Source organism: Chanodichthys erythropterus, chromosome 22 (assembly GCF_024489055.1).
Source record: "Chanodichthys erythropterus isolate Z2021 chromosome 22, ASM2448905v1, whole genome shotgun sequence".
In the NCBI taxonomy this organism is placed as follows: Eukaryota; Metazoa; Chordata; class Actinopteri; order Cypriniformes; family Xenocyprididae; genus Chanodichthys; species Chanodichthys erythropterus.
The window spans coordinates 9,023,883-9,029,326 of NC_090242.1; the positions used below are offsets into that span (position 1 = coordinate 9,023,883).

A 5,444-nucleotide genomic window follows, 5' to 3' on the forward strand; every position below is an offset into this window, starting at 1 on the left:
AAACCAAATAATAAACCAGAACTGACACTAATGTGGGCCACAGTATATTTTTATTTTAACCCTAGTGGATTAAAATAAAAATCCTCATGTGGCCCACATGCTGCCTAGAATGGTGACATTTTGACAACGCATTACTGTTTACCAGATCAGGCTATTTCAAAAGTCAAGTCACCTTTTAATTTAACACTTTATAGACTGTTTCAAAGCAGCTTTACAGGTATAAACAGGAGAATGATTCAATTATTCCAGTTCAATTCTGCTGTAAAGCAGCTCTAAAAGAAATAGTGTCATTGTTCAGCTGAAGTCAGTATGTTCTGTTCAATAGCTGTATAAAGTTAATCAATTATGAAATCAGTTCAATTTGTTATAAAGCAGCTCTGCAAAAAACAGTGATGTCATCGTCCAGCTCAGTTCAGTTCTCATATGATAGTGTCAGTGCAATCAAATCAATATTATTGCTGAATATTAAGTGTCCCAAACTTAGCAAGCCAAAGGCAACAGGGGTAAGGAACCCAAAATCCATCAGGTTACACAAATGGAGAAGAAAAAAAAAACCTTGGGAGAAACCAGGCTCAGTCAGGGACCAGTTCTCCTCTGGCCAATGAACGAATATGGTGTGATGTGATTCAGGCAGCAACACAAGTCAGATTGTGGATTGGTATAATCTAGAATATTTCATATGGTTCCATCAGTTTGAAGATCAAGATACAACACGCCGGCATAGAGTTGAAGCTAGCCGTAGGGGTCTGTGCAGAGGACTTGTCTGGTTCTTGTGGTCTTTGCTGAGGATCTTTGCCGATGGCTGTCAACGAAGTTCTCACAGGGGATCTGTCTGGCTTGTCTAGTTGACATGGTCTTCGTTGACATTTAGGCTTGCGTCGTGGTCATGCCAAGATGCAGGTCCACCATCTGATCTGGATTTGGAGGGGATCCAGCTGACTATGGTAACCTCGGGATAAGGAAGAGACAGACAAAATGTTGACTGAGTTTTGAACTCACACCAAAACTCCCATTATAATCAACAAACCTCTTATTTACATTGTGTTTGCACTGTTAGTTATGATGAACGTATTTGTTAGTGAGCAGAATTCGAGTTTCAATGATGAGATCACTGCTTACATACACTCAACATGACTGTGATCAGCTACAATGCTCATTCTGTCAGGGTTCTGTCACTTCAGTCTTGTTTATTTCTTGGTTTTGTGACAGAGCTCTGACACTCCCGTTCTTGTCGGGTTTTTGTGTGAGCGTACGGTCTCGAGGGTTCTCGGGGCTGTGCGCTCTCTTGTCTGCGTGCCTTGTTTCATGTTGGGAGCGTGGCGTTCGGATCCCGGCACTCGTGTCTAGTTTGGTTTCGGTTTCGTGTCGGGATTCGGACACTCGCGCTCCCAGTCCTGTCTTTATTGTGAGCGCACGGTTTGTGTATGTTCACTTGCCGTGCGCTCTTGTCTCATGTTTTGTGTAGCACGCGGTGATTTCCACCTGCCGCGTGCTTTCATGTTGTGGTGTTGTCTTGTGCAGCACGCAGTCGGTGTTTCACGGGCTGCGTGCTCTCATGTTGTCTTGTTTTGTGTGAACACGTGGCTTATGAGTTTTCATAGTCACGTGTTCATGTCTCGTCTTGTGTAAGCACATGGCTTGTGATTTGTCTTCATTGGCCATGTGCTTGTGTCTTTGTTTTGTTTTGGTGTGAGCACATGGCTTGTCATGTGTTTCTTTGTGCCATGTGCTCTCACGTCTATTGTCTTGACCCCGCCCACCTTGTTACCTCATTATTGGTTGATTTGCCCCACCTGTCCTCCCTTGTTACCTGCCTTGTTTGCTCTCCTATTTATTCTCCTTGTGTTTGCAGTCCTGTGCTGGTTCGTTGTCATATTTTTCCTGGTGTTTCCTTTTGTCAAGTCAAGTCAAGTCAAGTCAAGTCAAGTCAAGTCAAGTCAAGTCAAGTCAAGTCAAGTCTGTTTTCCCCCACGGGGTTGTTTTTGTTGTGTTTTTGTTTTATTTTTTATTATAAATAAAAGCCCTCTTCCCTGCATTTGAGTCCTCGTCCTTCCATACCTGACACATTCAAAGTTGCAACCTTTCATGCCACTATCTAAATATAATGCAATAGATCTAAATGTAATGTTATAGTCAAGTTTTTAATAATACATATTATTATGTAATAATGTCACAGTTAATCTCTAAAATAAAAACAACATAAAGAAACAACATAAAGAGTATATTTTAAATACTTTTTAATTGCATGTTTTTATGAAATAAGGACAGTCTCACTGAAACTAAAGCCACGTTCGTGCACCGTCTGCATGACATAATGTTCGTCATCTGGAGGGCTCACGGACGTCTGCATACCTCGTCCATGTGCAGGCCAAATTTCAAGACTGTGTGGTGGATGGTGGATGCACTATTTTTATTCTCTGATCCTACCCAGCGAAGTCCCGTTGATGGCACGATTCGTGAATTAAATTGTACTGCATGTGTTGAACTCGGTCATCCACGCACATCTGTAGTTGAGTATACTTTGAAAGATGCGCAGACAAGACTGCATGTGAGATGCGTCTGGCCGCGGAAAGTGAAGTATACCCGGGTCTTAATACAGCTACTGATGTCCACTTTCTCACAACTCATTTACTTTTCAATTAAGACTTCATTTCAAGACGTCATAAAATCAAAATTGACCTTACTTACTTTGTTAGTGCATATTACTAGTCTTGTGGTGAACAATTAATCCGTGCAAGTTAATACACCGAAAAAAATTGTTTGTCGTGGTAATCTTTAATCAAAATCTGAAATGTTACTTCTGGTCTGAAATGGTGTTCCTTCTCTGATAAAATAAAACCACTCCCCCCCCAACCCTTAGTCTGCTATGAGCGAGAGACGGAGAGGAGGAGCGTTAAATTAAAACTCTGCCCTCTATTCAATATTCTGTTTCGCTTGGAAATATGTCACAACACTGGAGAAAAGACGTTTGCACTTCCGGTTCACGGGGACTTTAACTCATTTAAGGCTGCTCCATTGGTGATATTTAACAAAACGGACATTTTTGACATTATCGTGTGTGTTATTGTTTCTTCAAGCATGACAGAGAACTCGATACTGGTGGGCCGTCCATGCTCACTATACTGGTGCATGTCTTTCTGTGCGTCGTGTGTGTGACAGGACATTCACAGACAGTGCGTTCTCTTTTTCTCTTTTGGTGCGCTTAAATGGTTTAAAAGCATTCGCAGAAATAAGAGCGTAATCATATATTGTAATGCTAGCCAAAGGATGAAACAAACAAAACATAAAAAACATATGCTGCATTAACTGTGTTAAATATTTTAATGCGTTAAACTGGAAAAAGCACTAAGTATTTCAGTTGATTTATTCTTTCCAAGCTGATTTGTGGCACATGGAGAGGCAACAGCAATACAGCTATTTGATTTGCGCTCATTTCATTCATAGAGTTTACATTTATTCACTTAACACACTCATTATTGCACAGTGATTTTGGAGGATTAAATATAATATCATTATATCATTATCCAGCAAACACGAGGAGTAACTGTGTGCTGTGTGTAACTGCGGACACCCACGAACCGTACCCGAGTCCGCTTAAAAAGGGTGGTCTGGGGTGCGGTTCAAGTGAACTCAGGTACAGTTCGCTTCTGATATAAATGCAAACGCACCAAGCTGCGGAAGTGAACCGCTATTAATGCCGTATTATTTGATAAAAATGTGTGTTTGTGTGTGTGTTTCACTCACTTTCCCGACGAGCGTGACTGACGTGCTGCAAACAGAGAGCTGTAGCATAACTTTTCTCATTTCTGCTCGCCTTCAGCATTCTACATTCGTGGGAGATAGATGCAAGTTCCGTTATGAACAAAACCTACGGTTCAAAAACAAAAATGGTGAGGAGAGCAACGTTATGCATTTTGCCGACTTCTCCTGTGCCATCGTTATTAAGCAACGTAGTCAACAGCTGCTGGTTTGATGACGAAAACGAACCGTGGTTCGGACCCAAATAATATAATGTGAACACAGTCCAGTGGCCGCAGGGAGAGGGGAGAGCAATTGAACTCGCGTTCGGTCCAGGCAATCGAACCAAGTGTGAAAGCACCCTTAGATGCATTTTAAAAACCAACCTGTTTAACACGAAATACTATTCTTCTCATTTGTTTTACTATATTTATGGTCCACAAAATAAATAAAGGAATAAATTAAGACAGTTAGGATAGCCTACCGTTATCAGCATGTTATGCTGAAATTTGTCTCTTGAGAATAGTTTGCACTTTGCTTTTTTGTGTGATATACATTAGCTCACTTTCTGGCTCACACGGTGTATTTGACCAATTAGACGCGCAAACAGAGGCTTCAATGCTTGTCCGTCTTACACTCAGAGTATGCGCATAGAAACATCCTGCCAGTATTTAATTTTATTTTTAATATCAACCACGTCCTGCTCTTTACTTTCTCATTCATTCATGTTTCTTTATTAATAATGCCAATAGCCCTGCCCACTGAAAGCTGCGTGGACTGTCACACAAATACGAATATGACACATTTATAGGACATAAAGGTCTATGCAGTAAACGAAAGTAACTGGTGAAATGTTTCGAAATGTCCCTTGGCACAGCAGAGCACCAGTTTTAATAAAAGGATATGTTTAAGTTCAGCCACTATTTTACATACTTTAACATTTTCGCAGATGTTCAAGAAATTCTTTTCGCCGATACTACAAACAAGCCGCAGCCGCAAGAATCTGATGAGTTCAGGAGCTCTTGGTTACCATAGAAACGGTGCGGTGATGGCCGGTATTGCGGTTATCGTAGCTCTAATTCAAGCATTCAACATCCTCGTAGTATAATACAAATTAATACACAGCAAAATAGACAGTGTAACTGACTTACAGGTTTCTTAGACAGTCCATCTTCATTCCTCTTTTTCTCTTCTCACTCTGTCTCACATGCAAGTTGAAGTCATCTTTTGATGCAGGATTCTTCTTAATCTGTTGCTGTGAGCCTGATGTTTCTGACAAGTAATAAAACTAGTTAGTGCAGTATAATGTACAATGAATACATAGATGAATGTCCAATTGAATTATAGTCATAATTTTATTTTACTGTTATGCCATAATAAAGCATAAGTAAAAACACTTGTCTACAGTACCGTGCTGAACCGACTGCAGGTTGGGAAACAGTGAGTGAAAGGGAATTCATGCTGGTCAATGCTGGTTTTTACAGCAGGAGGATCTACATTGAGGAGACAGACAATGTATCACTTCAGTATTATTGACCACTGGATTTACAGTTTAACTGGGCTACATGGGACTTAACTGTATATCATGTTACTTAAGTAAAACCAAACTAACGTTAACTGAATGTATGCCGTCACGTGACGTGAATGAACGAAAGAGACTCGGTTCAAAAGACTCGGAGGTGAACTAATCAACGTTATTCACGAGA

The 5,444-nt window shown here is 40.6% G+C and overlaps 1 long non-coding RNA gene across 2 annotated transcripts; it reads right to left on the reverse strand.

The window, feature by feature from the left end:
• Window positions 1-826: 826 nt before the first annotated feature.
• Window positions 827-5,444, reverse strand: LOC137012048 (uncharacterized). Of its 2 annotated transcripts, XR_010893534.1 has the most exons (4): window positions 5,149-5,444; window positions 4,890-5,010; window positions 3,745-3,824; window positions 833-949 (listed from the first exon to the last, which is right to left on the reverse strand). It is a non-coding gene; the product is annotated as an uncharacterized lncRNA (long non-coding RNA). The 2 variants fall into 2 exon arrangements; XR_010893535.1 differs by lacking the exon at window positions 3,745-3,824 and having other exon boundaries at window positions 827-949.